The 14,425-nt window shown below is 32.3% G+C and overlaps 1 pseudogene; it reads left to right on the top strand.

The window, feature by feature from the left end:
• LOC129222581 (sodium- and chloride-dependent glycine transporter 1-like) overlaps positions 1-14,029 on the top strand; it is a 48,523-nt pseudogene extending 34,494 nt beyond the window's left edge.
• Positions 14,030-14,425: the final 396 nt, after the last annotated feature.

Genomic DNA, 14,425 nt, shown 5'->3' with positions numbered 1-14,425 from the left:
TCTCCCTTTTTAGTGAATACTGAATGAGTTTCTTTCCTCAATTCCCAAGAACCTGTTAATATTTAAATGTAGTAGGGTACTAGGAAGCTATTCCTTTTTCCAATTTAAAAACCATTTAAAACTTCCAATCATCTGCCCCCTCAAATGTAAGACAGTGTGTCACATTTATTTTCTTCATAAAATAATTTTAAACTTTATCTTCCTTTCCACACAGCTTGTAGGAAATTTGACACACCGCGAATTGTACTGGGCATAATGGGACTGTCTTATCAAATGGAACTTGTGTTTTTTAAACAGGATGTCAGCCCCGAGTTGTGGGACGAATATGTTAAGCATAATTCCAAGATGGCCAGTGATGAATATTTTTCAGTAAGAATGTTTCCTCTGCTATTTTTAAGGCCCAACCCCTACCTGTATGTAAGTATAAAGTGGGGTGCCTTGCATAATATTTTTAATTACTTGTATTTATTAATAATGATGTATTGTGCAAATTATATAAACATATTACTACTGTAAAAAAACCAAACTAAAGTTTTAACACATGCAATTGCAGGTTTGACTTTCTGCTACGAGTTGTTTTCAGCCAAGATTATGCGTTTACACATTTAAAAAGTCTTGACATTGATAATGTAATTTGGCCATTGAGGTAGTAAAATATAGGATACTGTGTGTTTGGCTGTCCAACTCCATAATTCTCCAAATTATAAACTCTCCTTAGGTGTTCAATTTAACGTATAAATTAATTCTGACTAAGTATTGTGCATTAATATTATGCTGAAGTTGTTTTAAACTTCATCTGACTTAATCATGTTACTTTAATATACATGTATTAGCATGTTGCTGGATAATTATTATTCTTGTTTTGCATAACTATTTGTGTGTCTTAAAAAGTATTTATTCGTCAGTAAATTGCAAGATCATATTTTATTTGCAGTATTATATTTCAAGAATCATAGTAAAATATTTTAAATATTTATTTTAAAGTTAACAGTCCAAAAAACTTCAACTTCTTCTTTTTTTTCTGTTTTCAAGCCATAAATCAGAAAAATTAAGTTTAAAAAAATTTCATAACTAAAAAACAGCACTTACTTAAAAATTTAAGCATAAATTACTATAGGCATATTTTTTTTTACTGAATATCAGTAGTTCAATTTTGTTTGTTATTTCTATTTGATTAGGTATTTTTGCTGCAAAGTAATGTCATCTTTATTTTTGCACTTCTAACCTACACTGATATTTGCTCTTATTGCTTTTATTTTTATTTTTAAATACAATGAAATCCGTTGTGCTTTTGTTGGTTTATTTTTTTTCTGTTACTTAGGAGTCATTAGAGTACATTTTTTTTAACCAAAATTCTAAGAAAAACGTTTGTATTAAAAAAAATATTTTTTTAATTGTTAAAATATTGGAGTATTCTTTGTATGACATGTTGTTAGCTAGTTTGGTTCAATTAGCTGTGTTAAAACAAATTTATAATGTTCATTTTAGATGGTAATAGTGTTTCTTTATTTTCAGCAATTTTGTGTTGGATATAACTGACGGTTTTGCACGATTTAAGTGGCGTGAGATGGCAACTGGCCCTGTGCTTATTGGCATGCTGGGCAATTGTCTTTCTCTGCCTTTGGAAAGGAGTCAAGAGCATGGGAAAAGTAAGTGCACAGTATGAAACTATTCCCCAATTTAAATTATACATGAATTTCAAAATAAATTTCAAAATATTGTTTAAAAATAATACATTGCCATTCTCTCATGATAATTGCACTTCCATTGTTTGCTAGATTGTTATATTCTTTAGCAGCTAATGTAAACTTGGATATGTGGTAAGATTCACTCAACTTTCAATGTTTTCACTATTCTATCATTATACTAATTCACTATACTAATGGTTCATACTATCAGTTTTCCTCCATGAAAAAGAGAGGCAAAAAATGATTCAATGTATTACATGATGTCACCAAACTTCTCTAAGCTTGTTGTGGGAGAGGACCTTTAATGCCAATAAATCAAAATCAATTGATCAATCAATCAAAAAAAAAAAGAACTTGGAAATGTTAAGACCTACTTTTTGTCTATAATTATATTTGCCAGCCTGGCCATTATCCATATTTTGTGAGGACCATTATGGCCACATTCCAGCTGTCTATTGTTTCGCTAATCGTGTTTGCCAGCTATTGAAGTATTAAATTTTTATATTCTGTAAAAGTATTAAGTTGCATAATTACCATTTATACGTATCATTATTAACCAAAAATAGACTAAGAAGAAGGATTGCTATTCCTTACACACTGCCAGATCGGGTAAGAGCATCAATTTCACGATTTATCCTAACTCAGAAAAGTCGAGGATTCAGCACTGATTATAAATGTCTCTTCAGACATCATCTGCAAATTTGGATTATTTTTAGCACATTTTTTTTTAAAATCAACATCTACATTTTTAGCTGTACATAATTTTTTCCTAACATGCAAGAATTTTAGAAGCAGTATCACCCAAAGATAATCTTATATAATTATGTTTCAGGTCTAGTTTCAATGTGAAAAGTGATAGAGAGTTGTTTGCTTCAAATAATTCTTATTAAAAAAAAAAGATTTTTTTTTTCTTTACAGAGAAGCAAACTCTGGTCACCTGTAAGACTATTTGTGACCATAATATGGAAAAAAAAAAAAAACTATTTATTTATACTGGGCTATGCATTTACTATATTGAGGCTTTACCATTTTAGGTGGTGTACTTCACGGCCCTGTTTCCCTATCTTGTGCTCATCATTTTATTGATTCGAGGAACCACCTTGGAAGGGTCATATGATGGGATCATGTTTTATCTCACTCCTGAATGGGGAAGACTATTGGAAGCAAGAGTATGTTTTTATTATATTTTTACTGGAGTGTCTCAGAAATGTTGCAGAACGATGCAGTGTCTCACCAACTCAACATTTTTTAGGTCTGGGGAGATGCAGCCATGCAGATATTTTTCTCTCTGTCGCCATGTTGGGGAGGATTAATTACCCTTGCCAGTTACAACCGTTTCCACAACAATTGCTTCAAGTAAGTTTCATCATGTATTTATATTTAAAATTTGATGAGCCAAATTGAAAGTGCCTTCTGACTGTAAAAAATATATAAACAGAAGGAATAAAATATCAACAGGTAACATTAAATTTGATATTACTTTATTTCAGAGACTCCCTTTTCATCACTTTTGGAAATAGTGCCACCAGCTTCTTTGCTGGATTTGTGATTTTTAGTATTGTTGGCTTCATGGCCCATGAGATGGGAGTGCCTGTGCAGAAAGTTGCAGCTGAAGGTATGTTTCAATTTTTTTTTCTTTATTTTCAAATAAACTTTGACTTTATTTATATCTGTGCATATTCAATTTGTTATTCTTTATTTTACTTTTATATTTTTAATTATGTGGTTATGTATGTAAATGGATAAAATGTAAATTGAAAAAGTTGGGTGAAGGAAAATATAAATTTATTTTCTTTTCCCCAACATTAAAAGTATTACTTTTTGCAGCCATTTTGATATACAAGTTATCATATCTATGGTTCCTGTAACGCATAGGAATGTATTGTGTATTACACCTAAGCTTCTTTCATACACTGAAACTTTTCATTCAATTAACTGTTTCAGCGTTAAATTTCTAATTATAAAAATGCAATTTAAATTTATTATACGATCAATTTATGAGTATGATCCTAAAAGATTTATACATGAACAAATATGAGGACAAATCAGAGTCTTTGCACCTATTTTTAATTTGCCAAAAACAGGTACATACAAGTATTTACAAAAATATGTAGTGTACTATGTACCTTACATTATTTCCATATATTCACTACACCAGTTCAGACATTTGTCCCATCCCAGCACTAAATTAGACATCCCCCTGTGGTAGAATTCTTCCAGCTGCCTGTGGAACCACCATCGGACAGCTTTCTTGGCTTCTTCGTCACATGTGAGCCTTTTTCCTGCCAGAAACTACTTCAGTTGACCAAAAACGTAAAAATCACTAGGTGCAAGGTCTGGACTGTTTAGGTGGGTGTTTCAGATTCTCCAAGGCTGATATGGCTGGTACTGTTGATTGAACGTTCACTGCTGGTAATGTATATGTTTGCTTTGTATTCACAGCCGTATTTTGGCTATAAAAAAAGGCGCAAACACTTTTTGATTTGCTCTTCTATTTTCTGTCCTTTCATTCAGATTGCTTCATTAACAAAATCGTAACCATTTCACGATACTATAGAGAAACTAGTTGTGCAGAGAAACAGTTGATTGAATGAAAAGTTTCGAAAATCTTTTCTTTTAATGTGGTAGCAACTTTGGATGCTTTTCAGTTCTCACCTACAAATCTGCTTAAATTGCAGGACCTGGTTTGGCTTTTATTGCTTACCCTGAAGCTGTTGCAAGGCTGCCAGTTTCGCCTTTGTGGGCTTTTCTCTTTTTCTTTATGTTATTGACTCTTGGTTTAGGAACTCAGGTAAATATTTTGGTGAATGAGAGAAAGTATTTTTTCTACGTCAGAACAGATTATGAATGATTGTTTATAACTTTTTTTTTTCTAGTTTACACTCATTGAAACCGTAACCACTACCATCGTTGATACTTTCCCAGAGCGTTTGAGACGTTGCAAGGCATATGTTCTTTTAGCTGTTTGTGTTGTTATGTATTTGGCTGGACTGTTGATCTGCACTAAGGTTAGTGAGATTTATTTATTTTACTAGCTGCATTGCCCGACTTTGCACGGTCTACCTCTAAAAAAAAGTTATGTCAAGTGATGCATGTTTAACAATCAGGCAGTGTTGCCAGATTGGAGGAAATTTCCCCATTTTGGGGAAATCTGGTGCTTTCTGGGGAAATTATGGGGAAATGGGTTTTGAGGGGAATTCTTTGGGGAAAAAAATTTTTCTTGGGGAAAACCTGGGGGAAAAAACCTCAAGGAAAAAAGTTTTTTTCGTATTTAGATTTGCGTCAAGAAGTAATAGTTACATTGTTTGTATCAAGCAGCGTTGGTTTAGCTTTACTGAACTTTATGGAATTCGCATTTCGCATTGTGTGGAATATTATGCTACGGAATTTGCATTAATGTTCTGCGTGAGTAACTAGTTAATACGTGAAACGGGTAAAAATAAGTGTGATGTAGGATGTTCTTGGATAAATATATACAAAAATCATAGTTTAAATGTACATACAAAAGCAGAGTAGTAAATGCAAGTAGAAAAAAAAAAACATTTGGCTATTTCTTAACTTTCGGTCAGGCGCTTGTATTTATGACTAGTGGCATCCGCATGGCTTTGCCCGTAGTAGAAAATTAAAAGGTCTTTTGGTTCCCCTGTATATTTACAAATAATGCGTGATGAATTTCTCGCCAATTGACTTGCCCACGTTACGGTTCCACGTTACGATAACTTGGTAATTTACTCATCCATCTTATAATAATTTTGTTCGGGAAAATGTTCTTAAAATTGGAATAGAGAAAGAACAAAATCGGATTTTCGAAAAATCGCTTAAAGGTGCACAACCCCATGCCACAAACTAACTCTTTGCCAAATTTCATGAAAATTGGCAGAACGGTCTAGGTGCTATGTGCGTAACAGAGATCCGAACAGACAGAGAGATATCCAGACAGAGAGACTTTCAGCTTTATTTTTAGTACAGATAAAGAAGATATTGATAAAGAAGACAAAAAAAAAGCGAAAATGGGAAGAAAAAAAAAGTTGGGGAATATTCTAAGAAAATTTGGCTACTTGGGGAAAAAAAAAATTTTCAAGAGACAAAAATATTAGAGGAAGTTGATTCATTTTCTGAAAATATTAGTGGAAAAATATTTTTTTAACTTGGGGAATTTTGGTAGAAAACATCACTTTTTGGGGAAAAATTGGAAGGAAATTGGGGAAATCTGGATTTGACCATCTGGCAACACTGCAATCAGGCTTCAATTAGAAGGAAAAAGAAATCTAAAATTTCCCGTCAAAATAATCATTTTCAAAGAAAGAAAACGTCAAGTAAAAAAATTCCCGAATAAGTTAAACGCAGCCCTCCATAAATGCGATTAAAATCCTTAAAAAAAAGACTATAAATCGCCAAATAGTAACTAAAATGGGAAATTTTTACCTCAAAACCTAACAATATTTTATTTAGTCATTGTCGAGAAAAAAAGGGGCAACCTTCTGAATGGTTTAATTCTCGCTAATTTGAGATTGTGCAAGATAATTTGTCGATATGAAAATGGTGTTCCATTAGGCTTAAAAGTGCTTTAAATCTTTTTCCCGGTGAAACAAATCTAAAGAAGTTCTTCTGCCCTTATATAGAAGTTTGGTAAGGCCCCATTTGGAGTATGCTGTTCAGTTTTGGTCTCCTTATCTTAAGAAAGACATTAATGTATTGGAAAGGGTTCAAAGGCGGGCTACAAGGCTAATAAGTGGACTTTCCCACTTAGATTATGATTCCAGGCTTAGAAGGCTTAAAATGTACAGTCTTGAGCAAAGAAGAGACCGAGGGGACATGATTCAGCTGTTTAAATTTATTTTTAAACGAGAGATGTTACAGGGCTAAAGTTTAGCACTGAAAACAGGACAAGGGGTCATTGTTTTAAGCTATCTAAATCTCAGGCTAACATGGATATTAGGAAAAATTATTATTTTAGCAGGGTAGTGGAACCTTGGAACAGCTTACCGGAAGAGGTGGTAATGAGCAAAGGAGTAGACAGTTTTAAGAGGGCCATTGATCTTCACTGGGGTTTGTAAATTGACTAGGACCAGTCTAGCTGGGCCCAGAGCCTGTTGCTGGTCGTCACTTTTGTATTTGTATTTTACAGCCTTTTTCTTTTGAAATTTGAAAGATGTGGCTGACCGTATGGAATTTTTTCGCGAGCTTTCAAATGGGATCTGAATCAAAGAATTGGGATAATTATTTGGAGTGAAAGAGCCATTTTCGGGTCCTAAAATTGAAATTCAAACCGTTCGGTTCTTTTTTGGCGATTGAACCCCCCACCCCCTACGTTCTTCTCGGGTGCCCAAGGACCTGCCTGCGAAATTTGGTGGAGATCCGACGAAAACCGTGGATTTTTATTGTGGGAACATACACACACACACATATAAATATATTCTCTGTTTTATTTATATGGATTTTTGCACACAGTAAAATTGTTTTATTATCATAATTAATAAGCACATATAATTTGAACTTTTTTAGCATTCAATGCACTTGTGAATGAAATGTCCTGAACGTGAAAATTTGTCTTGAACCATCTCATAAAAATATCTATTTTGAGTAGCTTGTTTTTCTTTATTCATAATTTCGAATAAAAAAGGGTTGTTTTGGTTTAATTTGATGTGTGATGGAAATTTTGTTTTTTTAGCTGAAGTAATCTTTTTCTGGTTTGCTGTACCCTAAAGAAAATTTGACTTATTTAAAAATATTTCTATCCCCCCCCCCCAATGGTTCTTATGGTCCTTGCTACTTCTAACAACATTTACTTAAATTCTAAATTTATTGAAATGTCAAAATACTTCTATTTTGAAAATGGAAACTCATGCATTTGACATTTATTTTGCATTTAATGATGCATTACTCCAGTTAAATGCCCATTTTGGACTTGAAAGGAACCAACTCTCATAACAACATACCTAATCTTCTTTACCCTAAATAACAATATTGCATAATTGTTCCATCATATGCCGAGTCATTTAGATAGAAAATTTTATTTTTTAGGGTGGAATGTACGTTTTGCAGTTGATGGATAATTATTGTGCCAGTTTTTCCGCTCTTATCATAGGATTGGTTGAAGTCATTGTCATTGGGTGGATCTATGGTAAGTATATTTCATTAGCTTTTGAATTAATTTATCATTAACACATGTACTCATAAAGCTACAAATAATTGCTCCATATCCAGAGCTCAGGCAGAATTGAAAAGAAATACTGAACAGCTGTAAAAAGCTGTTTGTGTACTTGCTTGCAAATGTATTCATATTCATTTGTATCTTTTTTTTTCTTCTGTATCATAAAGATGGGGGGGGGGGGAACAAGATGATAAAGAATGCATTTAATAATGAATATTTTCCTTGAAAATTACTTGAACTTTAACATAATTTGATGTTGTGAGGTTCCTTGCAACTATTAAACATATATAGAATTTTCTGCCAAGCAATGTAGAATTTGTCTTTGGTTTATTCACAGAAATTATCATTTTGGTTTATAAGCATATTTTACAAAAAAAACATTGTAAATTGTTAATCTTAAAATTTTACTTGTGTGTAATCATTAAACATATTTTAAAGCACATTATTAATGTTTCCTAAAGAAAACATTACCAGACCTGAAGTTTTAAGTTATCTCATGTTTAAAAAATTCAAAATATTAATATTGATATTAATTTCAATGTTTTCATCAGTTTTTTATAAAAAAATAATTAAACTACTTTTTCTTGAAATTGTTTGGTTATTAGTTTTAGTATTAAGTTTTAATTTGTCTTTGTTACATGATAAATTGTGTCTTCTTTTGTTCCATTTCTATTTTAATCTAGAATAGCACTTCTAGTCTATAAGCTATTGGTAATTACAAAACTGTACAAGTCATTGCATGCTTGTAATAACTTTGATTTTCGAACTCTAATTTGATTTTCTTAACACTTCTTTTTTTTAGGAGCTGAACGGTTTTTGAATGACATCAAAGTAATGATGGGACATTTTCCATTTCATTATCAGTATTGGAGGATTATGTGGCGATTTGTTGTCCCAATTCTGATTTCGGTGACTATTTTTTTTCTTGCTCATTTTAAAGATTATGAAGCAAACCATGTATATTTATATTTATTAAAAAGCAAAAATTTTTTCAAAATTTTAGCTTCCATATAAAATTAAAACAGACCTGTAATTTAATATTATTTATTCCTATTAGTAATTATCTTTTCAAAATGTTACGTAACATTATGAGTTATACCCGCAAATCATGGACTTAAACTCCAAAAAGTTCTAAACTTTATTCAACACTTGGTAACAGATTATAAGAGTTTGTGTTAGTTGATTGTATGATGAATAATACTTTTCATTGTTATACTGTACCATTCAGCTATTTTTTAAAGCTGTCCAAAATTAGACAACAGTTTTATTGCTTTCTAAATTAATGTGCACCAAGTCGGAAATTATTTATATTTTATTAAAATGTTAAAGCCTGTTTCTCAGACTTATTTTGTAAATGTTTGTATTATTTTTGCTGAAAAAATAGTCTTATTGCACCCCAGATAAATATTTAAATGTTACCCTGATAAAGAAGGGCAGGAAATGCTCTTCAGTGCATAATTGGACCAAATATTCAACAAAACATTTAATAATCTATAGTCATTCAATGTTTGCCTCTATTTCCATCTATGAGACTGATGCATGTTTGTTTCTTTTTTCTAGTTCATTTTGATATTTTCTTGCATGGACTTGAAACCCAATAAGTATGCGGACTACGAATACCCTGCTTGGGCCACCTATGTCGGATGGCTCTTCTCCTTGACCTCGGTCAGTGCGATTCCTATTGTGGTTGTGATCAAGATCTGCCAAGCTAAAGGTCCTATCTGTCAGGTAACAGTTCACATTTATGTCTGTTTTGATATTATATCTAGCATCTTCAATCTTGATATAAAAATAAATTGACTTATCTGCTTAAAAGCAGCAGAGTGAAAAACTTTCAGTAAAAACCTTTTTACTCAACATAAAACACAACTTGCTTCTTGCAAGATATAACAATGAACACACAGTAGTAAACAAATAAAAATGTAGCTTTAAACCAGCAGTTGTAACTGCAGTTACATGTACAGACAACACCTGATTTGTCCATTGACATCATGTATGTAAATTAGCTTCCAGCTCTTAACCAATCACATGTTGGCTACAATTAAGATTCTGAATATCTAGTTTTGAATCAAGAAATACTTATTCTAATTTTATGTTTCTTTTTAATAGATAATTAAATAATTTTCTTATTATTTATTTACTTGAAAGAATACATTACAAATCTCAACATACATTTGCATCTTTTATGCAAATTTTTAGTCTGATTCTTAATTGTAGTCTGTCCTTGCCTCATTTTAGAAAATGTGTTGCAAACAATGTAATTTATACAACCTCGTAGGTAAAGGGCGCTAAGTCATAAAAACAGAATTAGCCAGAAGATGAGCTTAAAGTTTTTGTTTTATTATGATTTGCATTGCTAGATTGTCATTTATGGGTTTATAAAACGAAAATTGTTTATTAAACTCATTGTGCTGTATACCTCTAGATAGAGTATTAAAGACAGAGTAAGATGAAGCTTGAATCTTAATTTTGAAAAAAATGGACACAATATTTAGGGGGGAAAAATAGATATTCATTTTCTTTTATGTAGTTCCGTTCCTACTCCTGTACTTAATGTGTGATAGTGTAGTAGATTGAATTCGTTTGCCATTTTCTTACCAGTTATAACATCTAGTCATTAATGGAAATGATATCACCAAAAATTTCTTTTAAACCAACCTTCGAAACTCGCTTTTAAAGAGAATCTCCATCTGAAAATCTGACAAACATTTTAAGTGTATTACAAAATTGTAAACAATCTTATAATGCAGTACTTAGAACTTAGTGAAACAATGAGATCAAAGTTAAGGAGTTGAAAACCCCCTGAGGTATTCAACAAGATTTAACATTACAATGCATAACTAAGAAACGCAAAGCTCAAATTTGTGTCCATGCTCCTAAATATGCTATATTTCATTCTTAATTTTTGAATGTAAATCTTGTGCTTTTAAATTAAAATACAAATACTCTATGAGAAAAATTTATTCAGTAAAAGTTTATTTAGTAAATGTTTATTTTGTTTGGTATGCAATACACTAACATTGTAAATGCAAAAAGCTTTTATGTAGTGATATGAAATAAAAATTTAGACAAGCATACAATTTGTAGTATAACTTATAGGCTGCAACCCTAGATTTCAGATTTTCATGTTTCTACTAGCTGCGTTGCCCGGCTTTGCACGGTCTGCCTTGAAAATAAATGTTATGTCAAATGACGTAGGTTCAACAATCACGCTTGAACCAGAAAAAAAAATCAGTAAAATTTTGCTGCAGATTCCGGAAAAATAACCAAAAAGGAAACGTTTCAAATCTTTTGTTTACAGGAAATGCTTCAAAACAGAACCCATAATTTTAATTGTTCATATTCGAGACAAATAATGGCAACAGATCTTTCTTCTCAATGGTTTTCTTCATCAACAAACTTCAAGAAAAGCATTGTTACGGAAAGTTGAGATGAAGCACTGAAAAATAATTTGAATGGAGGAAAGCCTTCAAAAAATAGGACATGTCGAAATCTAAGTGTCATAATTAATAGTTTTTAATTGATATCTCCCATAGACTAATAATAAGAGTAGACCGAGCTTTCTCATTCTTGCTGATGAAGAAAATTGGTTCATAGATGTATCATGTGACTGGTGGAAGGGCTTGGCGAAGACTTTGGCAGCATGGTTGCTAGATGGAAACATTATCTATAGTTTGGCACTCAACATGTATTTTAAGACGTAATGTGTTTTCATTATAATTTTTTTCCAGGTGCTGTGATTGAACTGTTTTTCTTTTAGTTATACATTGTTTTGACATTAGTAATTAGTTTTTGATCACAGTTTTCAGTAACTTTTATTTCATTCGGAACTGCTACGTCAGCGTTGGCGTAAATGTAATGGCGTAAACGTTTTGCGTCAAGGCAAAAATGTACTAATCGGTATCTTGAATTGAAATTGTAGGTAAAAATCTTACCTTTTGCAGATTCTTTTTGGGCGCTTGCATCTTTAATTGCTTAGAGAGTTATTGATATTGAATAAAGAAAATGAACAGTACTATCTAAACGAAAAACTCACTATATTAACAAAATTTTTACAACTTAGAATAACAAATTTACAAATCGGACTCCATAAAAGATCATTCTTCCGTGTTCCATCATTCAATTTATTTTATTTATTGTTGATCGTCTGCTACGATCAACGCCCGCTGTTGCTAGGATATCCACCAGTCACATGGTTTGGTTTATGAGCAGCAAAAGGGTTGCCATAGCTCGGTCTATTCTTATTATTAGTCTATGATATCTCCACTAGTTATTATCGAAGGATTATGTTAAGTAGCCAAACATAAAGACAGGAAAATTATGAATCCATCGATACCTTGGTTTGATGGTCAGTTTACTGGCGTTCAGGAGAAGTAACTCAGACATAGATACATAGGTACATACATAGATATGCTCAGTTTTTATATAAGACTAGGAGTTGAGATGATACACTAAATAATGAATTGGGTTGAGGACAGCCTTCGAACATGGAACAAAAAAAGCCCATAACTCGTTTTTCATACAACTTAGAACTTTCAAACAGATGCCATCTTCAGCAGAAAAATAAGCGCTTTCGATGGACACATAATTTTAATAAATACACTTATTTTTTAACCGTCATATTGGGGCATTTATGCAAAAATTTGGACAAATTAGAATAATGAAAGAACTATCAATCGGATTTTTATCGAACTGGTCTACAAACCCCCCCAGTACCAACAAGAACAAACGGTGAAAGTTTCAGCCAAATTTGCCGGGTAGTTTCTGAGATCTTAGGGAACAAATTTACCAAAGTCCATTCTTATATATATAGATTTTCTTTTTGTCTTTTATAGCGCATCAAAATTTTGCTTCAACCTACCGAAGAATGGGGACCCAAACTGCAGATGCATCGCATGGAGACTCACAGCCCGAAACACACCGATTCTCAAGTGCCACTAGCGCTTCCCAACTACGACCCCGATGGCTACGGCGATGACTACGCAGACAACCTGGGCAGCAAGATCAGCGTGGCAGACGACAGCTGCTCCGAGTTCGAAGGATTGAGACTGAACATCCCTTCCCACGTGAACGAGACGGGCGTCTGATCGGAGGGCTGCACGCGTAACGAGGGATCGTCTTTAATTTCCGAAACAACCGTTGGATAACCTCCATGTGCCTGTGAGTATGCCACAACAAGTTCCTGTGTGTAGGTGCATTGTCATAGATCCACACATGGTCATCTCGAGTGCATGGAAGTGGCCTTTCGATAAATTTTCATTGTAAAACTGTGGCGAGACGAGAAAAGAATGGAGACATTTTTTTTATCCATTTTTACAATGACTGACATTGTCAGATTTGTATCAAATAAGGCTGGTCCTATATTAACAATCGTGTTGTTACATACTGAAACATTAAGCCATGTGCAACGTTAATTTATGGTTCTTGTTGCATGCGTATCTCTATATGGAGCATTTTAAAAATGCATGCAAAATATCATGCAATGTATCATCCTTGATTCATTAATTTTGCGTTTCATTGAGTTTTTAGGCGCAGTTTCAAACATTTTTAATTTCATACACATGGATATCTTTATGTATTTTAATATTTTAAAAGAATGTTTTGATAGATTTTGTTTAACAGCCATTAAACTCAAAATTTGAATTTGAAGCATGTTTTATGTCAAGATTAAATTAGTAAATTGAAAATAAGCTTTGATAATACACATATTGCAGTGCTATAAAGCAATTTTAAATAAGTGATATTATGGACTGAGTCTTAATATTCAGAACTTTATTGACTGAATTTCAAAAAGAAAAAAAGTTGAATAATGAACCAGCCTTGTTATTACAACTATACCTATGTTATTAGTCTTCAATATTCAGAATTAAGTTTTATTTATTTTATTTCCAATCATAATTACGGCTTAATATAATATAAATTTAAACTTCGCTGAATTAATTTATTTTATCCGATATTTGCCCAACACTTCTTTTGCTTCATGATGTTAACTCGGTTTAGTTTCTTTAGTGTGCAGAAAAATATAATCGGAGCAGTTTTAAACTGGTGTATTTTATTATTTTCTGATGAAATTATGGATTGGTTTGCAGGAAGTTTGAAAATGTTTTACTTGGTTGCCTTTTTTAATATGTGCCATTTTTAAGAAGTGATTTTTGGTTTTAAAATGAGTTCAGCTGCAGTTAGTATAGAACTCAGTTGACAGAACGTCAATCATCTGAAACACCAAAAAACAGAGTAAAATGTTTGGGAAAAGAAGAAAAATGAAACATGAAGAGAATAGGAGGGAGGGGGGGGGGATAGAATTAAAGAAAAAAAACAATATTTAGTTGTTCAGAATTGTTAGAATGGAGTTCTACATAAGATAATGTATTTATGAACTTTCATTTTTTAATGTAGTATTTTAGCGTGTTCCATATGATGTTAAACTTTTGAAACAGTTAAAGATATATTTTTAAAATGAAATTGTATCTATTATTCTTTATTCCCGGGCTACATCTAATCATGCAAATCTGCCCAATCCCCATTTTTAATTTAGATCATAGGTTAATTTGATTCGACAAAGTGGAGATCAAGTTGAAATGGA

The sequence above is a fragment of the Uloborus diversus genome, chromosome 5, assembly GCF_026930045.1.
Source record: "Uloborus diversus isolate 005 chromosome 5, Udiv.v.3.1, whole genome shotgun sequence".
Classification (NCBI taxonomy): Eukaryota; Metazoa; Arthropoda; class Arachnida; order Araneae; family Uloboridae; genus Uloborus; species Uloborus diversus.
Note: the sequence above shows the minus strand (reverse complement) of the source record. Positions and strands in the feature narration are given on the sequence as shown.